Raw genomic sequence first — 13150 nt, 5'->3', positions numbered from 1 at the left:
CATAGCCACCACCACAGGAAGGACACTGGGAAGGAGACTCTGTGCTTCTTTCAAAGCTCACACAAGTCTACATATGAGTGCTTTTGATAGGGTTGGAATAGGCACAGGTAGGGTTGTAGAAGTTCCAATGAGAGACCATAGTTAGAGAGGGAAAGCTAGGGGACTTACTTTAACTGTAAGTTAATGACGGCTCGAGCCGTCATAAAAGACTATTAGGAATAAATGAAATCTCTACTATGATAAATAAAAAGCATAAATTAAAAAGAAAAAAAAAAAGAAGGAGGCAGGCTTGTTTGACTATTGGAGGCGATGCCTCAGGAAATTGGGTGGGGGATGGGATGAGGACTGCATTCAGATTCAGACCAAGGGCAGGAGTTTGAGGACTCTCTTCTGATTATTTGAATAAGAACCATAACAGTCCTGGTTTGACCTCATAAGTTCAAATACTCTCTTACTGGATACCAAGGAGGAGCTACTACTACTCCAAAAAAGAGGAAGAGGTGGTCTTTTCCCACCCCCACAACCCTTGGATGATAAAATTTTAGCCCACCTAATCCTCAGGGCAGAGCCTTCTTGCTTGCCCGCTTGTATCTCTTACAAGCATCCTATCTTAATAAATCTATTTCCTGCCTATCACTTTGTCTCTCACTGAATTCTTTCTGCTTTGAGGCCCAAAGAACTTGAACTTCAGTAAGTCCAGACACTGGGTGAGTGATTCTAATTTAAAACCATGGGTTTAAGTCCCAATCTGGGTTTAGGCTGGGTTCGAGTCCTAGTACGTGGGTTCAAGTTCCAGACTGGGTTCTGGCTAGGTTCAAGCCATAGTGCTGTCACTTTCACTTTTAAACTCAGATTATGGGCAGAAGAAAACAAAAGCATGGCTTTTTTTTTTTTTTTAATCCAGTTGGGTCAATTTATGTGTAACATTATGTCATTTAATGAGATGCAATGTTGTACAAATGCTGCTTTTAAAGGGCATGACATTATGGAGGAAAATCACGGGGGTGGAAAGAAAACTTTCATTCCCCAAGTCCGGAGGGGTTTTGCCAGGTTTTCAGAGCCTCTGAGATTCTGAAAGCCACTTCTGTCTGGGGGGTAGTAAGCTGGCCACATGATTTCAGGTGATAAACTCGAGAGTGGCAGGGATTGGAGCCACCTGCAGTAGAAAACCTTAGAAAGGATATTGGGTTTAGCAAATAAAGATGCAGGATGCCTTGTTAACTTGGTATTTCTAATAAACAACAGATTTTTTTTTAGTATGAGTATGTTCCATATGATATTTGGGATATACTTATATTCAAAAGAAACACCTACTCTTGGAGTTCCCCTCGTGGCTCAGCAGAAACAAATCTGAGTAGCATCCATGAGGACACAGGTTCATTCCCTGGCCTTGCTCAGTGGGTTAAGGATCCAGCGTTGCTGTGAGCTGTGGTGTAAGTCACAGATGCAGCTTGGATCCTATGTTGCTGTGGCTGAGGTGTAGGCCGGCAGCTGTAGCTCTGACTCCAACCCTAGCCTGGGAACCTCCATATGCCACGAGTGTGGCCCTAAAAAAAAGACAGAAAAAAAACAAACAACCAAAAATGTACTCTTTATCCAAAATTCAAATTTAATTCGATGCCATATTTTATCTGGCAACCCTATAGGAAGCCCTCCCTTCAATTAACCTTAACCCCCTCCTCTTCCAGCCTATACTTAAGAGATGAAGAGACACAAGAAAGATGTGAATGAGGAAGGAATGCAGGGAACTTGATGTCTACTTCTGGAGAGCTGAAAGTAAAGTGTTAAAGAGGATTTGATGTTAAAGCTATCTTAAAAAAAAAAAACAAAAAAAAACACCTCAGAACTGAGTCAAGCTTGTGTCCAGTGTACCTTTCAGCATAAAATGTGGTTCTGATGAAATTGAAAGCTGTGTTAAGATAATTCCAGAATTACATTCAATGGTGGTCAGAAGCTTTATGTTTACTCAAGATGCTCCCCAGATCCCCAGCTCCTCCCTCTCCCTCTCCCTTCCTTCCTCTTTTTCTCTCTTTCTTTCCTTTTCCCACTTTCTTTCATTGAATAAATATTTGTTGGTGATCAACTCTGTGCATGGCAAACTTTCAAAATGTTCATTTTTCACTCTTACCCAGTTGCATCTTTCTTTGAATTCTTAAAAAATGAGCATTGCATAAATAAACTTCTGTGCATCCCATGGTGCAAGGGGGAAGAAGGGACTAGAAATATAGAGGCCAGTTTTGTTAATTCATGCCACCCTTGGGAAAGTTATAGGCTCCCTGCTCCTGTGACTATTCACTGGCGTCACCAATCCAGAAAAGAGCAGGTGCAATAGTTTTAAAAGTAAAACTCCAGGAGTTCCCTTGTAGCACATCAGGTTAAGTATCTAGTATTGCAGTGGCCCAGGTGGCTGCTGTGACTCAGGTTCTATCCCTGGCCCAGGAACTTTCACCTGCCATGGGTGCAGCCAAGTAAATAAAAAGACAAATACAAGTAAAACTCTGGAAAGTTTCTATTGTGGCTCAGCAGTAACGAGCCCAACTAGTATCCATGAGGATGCGGGTTTGATCCCTGGCCTCACTCAGTGGGTTAAGGATCTGGCGTTGCTGTGAGCTGTGGTGTAGGTCACAGATGCGTTGAGGATCTGCTGTGGCTGTGGCTGTGGCATAGGCCAGCAGCTGTAGCTCCATTTCAACCCCTAGCCTGGGAACTTCCATATGCCGCAGGTACAGCCCTAATAAAAAGCCAAAAAAAAAAAAAAGAAAAGGTAAAACTCTAAAATGTGCTGTGGAAACACATCAACAAAAATGAAAAGTGACAATTTGAGTCATAGAAGAGACAAAACCCCCAAAGATGGGGAAATACAAGTTGTCTCTGTAATGAATTATTATGCTGATACAACTTCAGGAATAGGTTCTAGTCAACTCCTTGTCATTGCTAGCCATAAGAGAATTAGAATGAGATGTCTAGAAAGAAGGTCATAAAATCTGCTTTGTTTCTCTAGTTTTCAAAATCTTTGTGCCAATATTGGGCAGGTCACTTGTGACACCAGGACCTTCCCATGGGACACCCAGTGACAATCTGGTAGGGTCGATTCAATAAATAGTCTGTAAATACTTCTTGACTAACTTTGAACGTGCATCTCTAACAACCAGGAGCTCTGAATTCCCAAACTGTTTAAGTCCCGCGTTTGTGACAACTTCCTCTTTATCTGTGGGTGTTGTTCACAGATTCCTATTTTCCATGAAGTTTGAGTTTGCTCGCTTATCTGTTAGTACTCACACACCCCAATGTCAGCTGCCTTCCCCAGGCTCGTCTTTCCAGGCCTTCTCATTCTGTCATGGAGCTGTCACCATGGGCAGCTGCTAATTCACATCCTGTCTCTTTGGACTGTTTCTGGGCTGGATCTGGCTGGGCTTTGTGCTTGAGCCCATCACTCGGCAAGAGAGGACATCCCTAAGAGAGAATACATTGTCTTTTTTGGTCTCTTTTTTCAAATGGAAATTAGTTCTGTTATGCAATCACGGGTTGACATATATTGTTCTTGCTGTACAGTTGAGACAATTGCACATTAAAAGAAAGCCTAAAAGCCAATGGTACCCAAACCAAAATCTTCCTGTTATTTCCTAAAGAGGACAAAAAAGCAAAAGGTATCAGAAAATACTGGGGACAAATGGAAGACATTCATTAGTGTTGGATGGTCACCTCATCACTGCTGGAATTCCAGTAGCTCTAATTGAGCCAGTTTTTTTTTTTTTTTTTTTTTTTTTTGTCCTTTTTGCTATTTCTTGGGCTGCTCCCGCGGCATATGGAGGTTCCCAGGCTAGGGGTCCAATCGGAGCTGTAGCCACCGGCCTACACCAGAGCCACAGCAACGTGGGATCCGAGCCGCGTCTGCAACCTACACCACAGCTCACGGCAAGGCCGGATCGTTAACCCACTGAGCAAGTGCAGGGACCGAACCCACAACCTCATGGTTCCTAGTCGGATTCGTTAACCACTGCGCCACGACGGGAACTCCCCAGCCAGTTGTTTTAAAAACGCTTTCCTTCTGGCCCATTTTCATGGCCAGAGTGACTGCTTCCTCTGTGTTTTGTGTGAAACTTCTCTTCAAATCAGCTGCATGCCATTTTGTTCTAGATCATGGTGTCTTTTGGCTCCAAGATACCTTGTGTGTCTAAAGAAGACATTAAAAGTGAGGTGGTGGAAAGACAGTGATGTTGTTTTCAAGGTCCTGAGGTCAGGACTAGACATAATAACTTTTCATTCTTTACACATACCTTTGGTGGAAATTCTGTTTATTTCCTGACTTAGTCATATCTACCAAGAGTCAGGCTGCTTCTTAAAACCATGGAACATCAGCACAGTAAGATGTTCTTAAATATCTTAAGATGTGTTTAAGTATCACCTAATCAAATAGACTATTTTTTAGATTAGGAAACAGAAGCCTTGAAAAGCTAATGCATTAAGATCCTCCTCTTCCCTTCTTTGTATCCAGTGAGAGTTCTTATCATTCTGCACCACCTGCCTCAAGGCAGGTCTTGTGTTTTCTACTCTGAGCTCCTCACAGAGACCAGCATGGATGTCGGCCATTCTCTATTGGGTGCATGTATTGATTTGGAGGTTAAATAGTAATAGTGGCTAAAATTTGTTCAACATGCGCTATGAGAAGTGGTTTATTATACTATCTATAATCCTAACGAGTTAACAATATACGTAAAAAATAATGTTACGAATGAAGAAACCAGTGATCTTGAAGTAACTGGCCAAAGGCCACACAAGTAAATGATCACAGAGATGGGTTTGGACTCAGTTCTTTCAGCCTCAAACATGAATGCTTCTCTACAAATAAAAATTGCTGGAGAGGGTGTGGAGAAAAGGGAACCCTCCTACACTGTTGGTGGGAATGTAAATTCGTACAACCCCTATGGAAAACAGTATGGAGGTTCCTCAGAAAACTACATATAGAACTCAGCAATCCCACTCTTGGGCATACATCTGGACAAAACTTTCATTCAAAAAGATACATGCATCCCTATGTTCATTGCAGCACTATTTACAATAGTCAAGACATGGAAACAACCTAAATGTCCATCAACAGATGAATAGATTAAGAAGATGTGGTATATATACACAATGGAATACTACTCAGCCATAAAAAAGAACAAAATAATGCCATTTGCAGCAACTTGGATGCAACTAGAGATTCTCATACTAAGTGAAGTAATTCAAAAAGAGAAAGGCAAATACCATATGGTATCACTTATATGTAGAATCTAAAATATGGCATAGATGAACCTATCAACAAAATATGAACAGACTCACAGACATAGAAAACAGACTTGTGATTACCAAGGGGGAGGGGGAAGGAGTGGGATGGACTGGGAGTTTGGGGTTAGTAGATGGAAACTATTCCATTTAGAATGGATAAGCAATGAGGTCCTGCTGTACAGCACAGGGAACCATATCCAATCACTTGTGATGGAACATGATGGAAGATAACACAAAAAAAAGAATGTGTATCTATGTATAACTGGGTCACTTTGCTCTACAGCAGAAATTGACAGAGAACACTGTAAATTGAGTATAATTTTTTTAAAAACATGAATGCTTCTTCCACAATATCATTCTGACTTGCAAGCTCTAGGTTTTAAAGATGCAGTTAGAATTCGTCATATCTCAGTAGGAGCAACCTAGTTCAATTTGTGTCTCTCCTGACAGTTCTGTGATCCAGACTCTAATACTAGCTCAAAAGGGCTGAAGACCCACAGCTTATAAACAGCTTTCAACAAAGAGTATCAACAGCCTCCCTGACCCCCCATACAAGCCTGAGGCTGAAGGTCTTAGAGTCTTAGAGGAAAATATGATTTCATCTATACTTGTTTGTATGGGAAGAAATTTTCTATCACCAGAGTGACTCATAACATGGAAATGAGAACGATAGGAGCGAAATAATTCAGAGTTCCTGAAGGCTCACTGGTATTGCCTGCAGTGACACGTTGGCAAAAAGGAATAGCTCTCTGACATAAAATTCCAGGCTTCAATGCCCGTGAGGAAGAAGGGGCATGGTTTGTCCAGTGAAGCAGGCAGAATACTGGCCTCCAAAGATGTCCACATCTTGGAGTATGTGAATATATTGGGCTACATGGCAAAAGAGAATTAAGTTTGCAGACAGCGCTAAATTTGCTCATCAGATGACCCTACAATGGAGAGATTATTCTGGATTACTGGGGTGAGCCCAGTGTAGCCACAAGGGCTCTTATAAGTGGAATAGCCAATCAGAAGAGGAAATTCAAATGTGATGCTAGAAGTAAGGGTGGTGTAAGGCGATGTGGGGGCTCAATCTGCCGCTGTTGGCATTGTTGATGGAGGAAGGCAGACAGTGTCTAGAAGCTGGAAAAGGCACGGACATGCATTCTCCCTTCAAGCCACAAGAAGGAACACAGATCTACTGAAACCTTGATTTTTAGCACTTATTACCTCCAGAGTGGAAGATAGTAGATTGGTGCTGTGTAAAGCCACTGAGTTGCAGTAATTTGTTACAGCAGCAATAGGGAAGGAACACATCCATTAACTGAAGTCCAGCAAGCTGTGGGAGGATGTATTCAAAGCGATGTGAACAAAACAAAACAGAAAAACTGCCAACTAAGAAGCCCACATCTGGTGAAATTATTTCTCAGAAGTGAGTGAGAAATTAAGACATCTCCAGATAAACAAGAGCTAAAGGAGTTCATTACCACTATACCTGCCATAAGAAATGTTTGAGGAAGTTCTAAGGGGTGAAAGAAAGGACACCAGAGAGTAACTCAGAGCCATTTAAAAAGAAATAAATCAACTATACTTTACTTAAGGGAAGAAAACAAACAAACAAAAAGAACTCAATAGAGGAGTTTCCACAGTGATGCAGTGGGTTAATGATCCCACTTGTCTCTGTGGTGGCGCTAGTTTGATCTCTGGCCAGGTGCAGTGGGTTAAGGATCTGGCATTGCTGCAGCTCCAGCTCAGATTCGATCTCTGGCCCAGGAACTTCCATATGCTGTGAGTGTGGCCAAAAAAGAAAAAGACATATAATAAAAGAGAGAGATAAATTTTTTTTGTTGTTGTCTTTTTGTCCTTTTGAGGGCATATGGAGGTTCCCAGGCTAGGGGTCCAATCGGAGCTGTAGCCGCCAGTCTAGGCCAGAGCCACAGTAACTCAGGATCCAAGCCACGTCTGCAACCTACACCACAGCTCACGGCAATGCTGGATCCTTAACTCACTGAGCAAGGCCAGGGATCAAACCCACAACCTCATGGTTCCTAGTCGGATTCGTTTCCGCTGCGCCACGACAGGTACTCTGAGATAGATAATTTAAATAATGTTTTAAAATTATTCCTTAGTGCCTGACACCAAACTAGACGCTATATGCATGCTTCAATGAAGAAAACCAGGGCATCCTTTAGCATGTGATTGAAAAAAAGTCATGCTGCAATTTTCTTTTCCTGGGAGAGCCTAGACATTTAATCAGTCATTTTTTCTATGTAATATACCACTACAAAATGCAGTTGTTTAAACGATAAGCGTGTATTATCTCATGATGTTGAGGGTTGCCAATTCCGGCTGGGTTCAGCCACCTGGTTCTTCTCTGCTGGCCTTGGCTAGGCTCACTCACATGTTTGTGGCCTCTCCACTCCCATTCAGCTTATAGTCTCTGTGCTGGGGGTATGCTGCTGTGAGCTGGGCAACAGGAATGAAGGTCATATGTCATATGTCTGTGATATCCTCGTCATCCAGCAGGCTAGCTTGGGCTTACTCAATATGGGGCAGAAAGTTCCAAGTCCAAAATAGGGCAAGTGCTTTTCAGGTCTCTGACTGCATCACATTTGCTACTGTCCAAAGAAGGCCACATGGTCAGCCCAAACATGGGATAAAGGAAACCTGCCCGACTCTTGATGGAAGGAGTTATGAAGCCACATGCAAGGGTGTGAATAATAGGAGGGGGGAAGACCCTGTGACCATTTGTGCAATCTAGCATGATATTAAAAATGAAAAGGGCCTTGACCCAGAGACAAGTGAGTGCTCCTTGGCAATATTTGATAGTGAAGGTGAGTTTGATCAATCTAAGATGCGAAGAGCATCTTAAAGTTCTATCCAAAGCACACATGCCTAAATAGCCCGCCACATGAACAAAGAGACAAAATTCCTATAATATCATTTCACTGAAAGGAACATGAGATGCTCTTGAAACAAAACTGTGCGTATTGATCACTGGATGGAGATCTCTGGTCTTATTAATGCTCCCCTCAGTTAACATTTAGATCCACTTCTTCAAAGCCCCGAATCTCAACCATACATTCTGAAACTCGCTGCAGGGCCAATTGGCAAAGGGCATGACTCCACTGGCCTCTCCTGGGCTTAGGCCGCTGCCATCCTGCTTGGCACGACCCCAGGCTCCAGGTCTAATCTCTGAGCCCCAGTGGCTGGAATTTCCAGGTGTCATGATGACACAGTGCTGATAAGAGAAAGATCTCTTATCTGCATACTGACTGCCAAGCCCTGAATGTTTAGGTGAGGTTGACTGAGAGAAATAATTACCTGTCAGAACACTTAATTGCACTGGAGAAACCTTGTGTCCCTCTTTCTTTTTGACAGGTATCCTCAGATTTCTTTTCCAAGATCCCAGGACCCTCAGCTGATGCCAGCTCCAGCCTAAGTGAGCAATGGAGAAGCTGTCACTACCCATTATATTTTGGATGGTGCCTGGGGACTCTCCTAGTTTTGAGGAAAGTTGGCAACAGAAAAAGGAACATCTGAGGAAGGAGCCGTCAGCAAGGTCCTGGGGTGAGTGACGTTTTACTTGTCCACACACCCCTCTCACCAGAGGGGACTTCATGTGACCTTCAAAATATACATATATCAGAATTTGGAGACTACATCAGAGTGAGGGGAAAATAAGGATGAAAAGAATTCATGAAGGGAGTTTCCTGGTGGCTCAGTGGGTTAAGGATCTGGTGTTGTCCCTGCTGTGGCTCATGTTCCTGCTGTGGCTCATGTCACTGCTGTAGTGTGGGTTCAGTCTCTGGCCTGGGACTTATGTAGGTCACGGGGGTGACCAAAAAAAAAAAAAAAAAAAAAAAGAATTCATGAAGCACTAACTGGGCACACAGTTTCCTTTTAGTCAAGTCAATCAGGAAACCAGTGATATGAGCCCCAGTGTTAATGAGAGAATTCAGACATGCTCTGATATTTTGAGCTGGCCCTCACCCACTGCCTGATGCAGATCCTGGGGTGAGCGGGGATATCGGGCTGGAAGTCAGGACCCCCTGAGGTCTGGTGTGACACAGATGGGTCCCCTTAGCCCAACTGCCTAAGGGGACCAAACAGACTGAGCCCGTCTTGAATGTGCTGTCTAGTCCAAGGGACGTGGAAACATCATCGGTAAGACTGCTCCTTACCTGTGGGCCCTGAGGGGTTTTTGAAAAAGTACCAAGGGTTCTTTCGAGGTAACCAAAACCTGAGTTGCTCTCCTTAGAAAGGAGACCTTTACCTGAAGGCTGCAACAGGTTAGGGCCATGGGATCAGTAGAGGGACACGGGAGAGCGGCCAGCAGGCCCACGCCTGGCTGGGGTTGGGGTCAAGCTCCTTGTCCAGGGCCCACTGATGGGAGGGATGTGCACCACCAATCCCGGGAAGGTCCTGGACCATATTTGGGAGGGAGGCTGAAGTCACAGGACCACATCGGGACAGAACACCATCAGTGAGCTTGCTGCAGGAGGCTCCTGCACCCCTGCATGGCTCCAGGCCCCTGGTTCTGAAGAAGGGAAAGAGCAGACTGGTCCTGCACAGGCACTGGAACTGGACAGACTGGACCCTGCATCAGCACCAGTGGGCTGCATGGCAGCCCAGAGCAGGGACCATCTCTCGGGCTCCTTCAGTGAAAATGACTTATGTATTTGCTACTCTTTAGCTGCAGCTAACAGAAAACTCAGTTAACCCGGACTTAAACAGAACAGGTGCTGTTCCTATCACACAGCTAGGGTCCCAGGCTGTGCAGTCCAGCAGGGTCTCAGCAGTGTCACCAAGGACTCAGGCTCTTTCTCCACTTTCTTTTCCACTGTCTTTGATTTGTACCTCTCATCCTCATGCGGCCTGTCCAGGGTTTGTGTCTGCCATCCAGCTGGGAAGACAGCAGAGCAGACAAAACCTTCTGCTGTGAAGCTTTGTTACTTTCTCCAAAGGAGAACAAATTTCATCTGACCTCTCGTTAGGCCGAAGGGCATCACGTGGTCATCCCTAGCAGCAAGGATGGCAGCCCTCCTTTAAATTAGAGAAGGACGGGGGAAGGGCCCTAGTCGGCATGGTGGTGGTCATTGCACATCGCTTGTCCCAAGCCAGCAACATAGCTCTATCTTGAAAGCATTCTGCCCACTGCCTGGAACACGGAAAGCGTGCTGCTACTCACGCCACCGATCAGACCCCCTCCTCCACACACCAAGTGGCTGCCTGGACCCAAGGAATTTGTCAGATGTCCCAGATTTTCCAGATCGGTCACAGTGTAAACTGTTTATTGACTGAACATGTAATAAAGATATGAATCCTGGTTTGGGCTTCAGAAAATATGATGACCACACTATGAAGCAGTTCTGCTGACAGGGTTGAAGACAATTAATTGGTATGGTTTTCAATGAATCGACACATAAGCTCAGGGAATGGAAGAAGTATATCCGTGAGGCATTTCTATATAGAAATATAACAATCCAGTCACTGGACTTTGAAAAACCAGAAGCTTTAAATCTCTTAGGAAAATCTAGGCCTTAAGGAAAGAGTCAGGTGTTTTTCTTCACCCAGTGAAAATTATGGAAAGGAAAGGGATTTTCTTACGGAATTTACTGCCAGTTCATCAGCGCTAAGAGCCAGAGAGCTCTGACCCGGGCCCCTTCCCCATCCTAGGAGACTGGGCTTATGTACTGAGAAGCTGCTTGGAATACAGGCCCCGAAGGGCCAGGGTGGTGACGCAGTTAGGCCAGGGGCATTGATCTTCTTGCAGTTCCTCCCTGGCCAGAGGAAGCCCAGAGCTGGGCCTTCCTGGAGGGGGCTAGACCTTCTCCACTCCGCAGTTAGGAAGTGAGAAGGAAAACGGGCATAGGGGTGGTTTCTGTCACCCACCTGTGACAAGTGCTAGCTGCCTGCCCTGCTCGCCATACGTGAGCCTCTGATGAGAAAAACGGGTCTGAGTGTGACCCCGAGGCACTGTGCTGGGGTCTGAGTGTGGCACCAAGGTGCTGTGCTGGGGTCTTAGTGTGGCACTAAGGTGCAGTGCTGGGGTCTGAAAGTGGCCCGAGGTGCTGTGCTCTGGAATCTCTAAGGAGGCCGAGTCACCTTGAACTTGGAAAAGTGATCCATTTCCTTGCTGTTCTTTCCAGCTCTGTGTGGACTTCCAGCTCTTCCCTGATAACTCTCAAAAGCTAAGGGGGTCCCTGTAGCCTATGTGTAATGTGCACACACTGCATCAGAGCCAAAGTCCAAGAAATTGAGGGAGGTTTGATGGTTTGAACCTGACAGGCATCACAGAGGCCAAAGCTTCAGCGAAGTGACAGAATGCTTGCAGGTCCTCCACCACCTAGAGGCTGTCTCTCTCTGTCAAAAGCCAGAGCACCCCTTGTCACCATCCCACTGTGAACATCTCGGTGGGAAGACGGGGACAAAGGGAAAGAGAAAAAGGGAAGACCATTTGCTAGTAATAAGCAACTGAAGCTTTCACTTTAGAGCCAATGCCAGGGAGAGAAGCAAGCCTTAAATGCCAAGCCTGCATCTGCTTGACCCTGCTAATTTAGGAAAAGTCTCCAGAATCCGCCCTCTCTGGGGCCCTCCCAGCCAGTTCAGTCCTTCCAGGCATTACAACCTGCGTGCCTCCAACAGTGAGCTCAGGGCTGGAAAATGCTGCTTTAAAGATGCCGTGGCTCCCATGCCCTCTATCCTGAAATTACAGGGAAATGTCACTCCAGTGCCCACTGGCATGGACATGGTTCCCCAGAGGGCGCAGAGGACAGCCACTGAGAGACAGAACTGGGATGAAGAGAAATCGGAATGAGGGAGGGCTGGACTGGACTCTTTCACATCTTTCTAATGGTCTCAGTGACTGCTTGTGAGAAATGGAAATGGATCCTGCTAGCTGTCCCCTCTTCCTTTACTAATAAAGCCATGAACTTTACCCAGTACACTGCCCAGAGTAAAGGTCACACCCTCCAGTGTCTTTTGCTGCTTCATGTGGCTATGTGGCTAAATTCTGGCCAATGGAAACTTCTGGAAAGGGTCCATCCCCTGACTCTCCTCTTCCATGCTGCTGCTGTCTGGAATGAACTTCTGACGTGATGACTGGACCTCAAGCAGCCACATTGGACCATAAAGCACCTTGAGAACTACAGTTGATAAAGTGGCAAAATAGAAGGAATCTGGGTCACTGAATATTTTATTAAGTAGAGGAAACATATCAGATTTGGACCACCTACTTTCAGATTTAATGTGAGAGAAATAAGCCTCTATCTTAAGTTATTCCTGTTGGGGACTCCTCTGTGCATGCTGTTGAATCTATTCTTAATTAGTGTAGGAGGGGGTGAACTTTACATTAAAATCATGTTGTGTATTATTTGTTCCATGAGCACTTCTATCTACATGTAGATATGTGGTTAAGAATGCTTGAGAAGGAGTTCCCGTTGTGGCTCAGCAGAAATGAATCTGACTAGCATTCATGAAGGCAGAGGTTCAATCCCTGGCCTTATTCAGTGGGTTGAGGATCCAGTGTTGCTGTGAACTATGGTGTAGGTCACAGATATAGCTCGGTTCCTGTGCCGCTGTGGCTGTGGAGTAGGCCGGCAGCTTCAGCTCTGATTTGACCCCTAGCCTGGGAACCTCCATATGCCATGGGTGTGGCCCCAACAAGACATATACACGCACACAAAAAAAAAATGTTTAAGAAACTTTTTAACTTAAATCTCTAAACACAATAAAATGAGTGACTGAACCACCAACAGACAGTCTTATACATTCACATATAACTGCTGACATTAAGACTGTAGTATACTGGGAGTTCCTGTTGTGCTTTGGCAGATTAAGAATCCGACTAGTATCCATGAGGATGTGGGTTCCATCCCTGATCTTCCTTAATGGGCTAAGG

General features: G+C 44.9%; 1 protein-coding gene and 1 long non-coding RNA gene across 11 annotated transcripts in view; both read left to right on the top strand.

Annotated features, from left to right (window-relative positions):
- The window catches only part of MAP10 (microtubule associated protein 10), an 82604-nt gene extending 73787 nt beyond the window's left edge, over nucleotides 1-8817 (top strand). For all 10 annotated transcript variants that reach the window (XR_014827875.1, XR_014827874.1, XR_014827876.1 and 7 more), the window contains one exon: nucleotides 8629-8817. The gene's annotated coding sequence lies outside the window, so the exon portion shown is untranslated. The remainder of the gene's footprint in view (nucleotides 1-8628) is intronic.
- Nucleotides 1-13150, top strand: part of LOC146396806 (uncharacterized) — a 769570-nt gene that overhangs the window by 131346 nt on the left and 625074 nt on the right. The window lies entirely within an intron of this gene.

This window comes from Sus scrofa, chromosome 14 (assembly GCF_054392235.1).
Source record: "Sus scrofa isolate SSC_HxYL_T2T_F1_AM1 chromosome 14, Sscrofa_HxYL_maternal_Yorkshire_Landrace_v2.0, whole genome shotgun sequence".
Lineage (NCBI taxonomy): Eukaryota > Metazoa > Chordata > Mammalia > Artiodactyla > Suidae > Sus > Sus scrofa.
The sequence above is the reverse complement of the archived record's forward strand: the minus strand, read 5'-3'. Positions and strand labels throughout refer to the sequence as shown.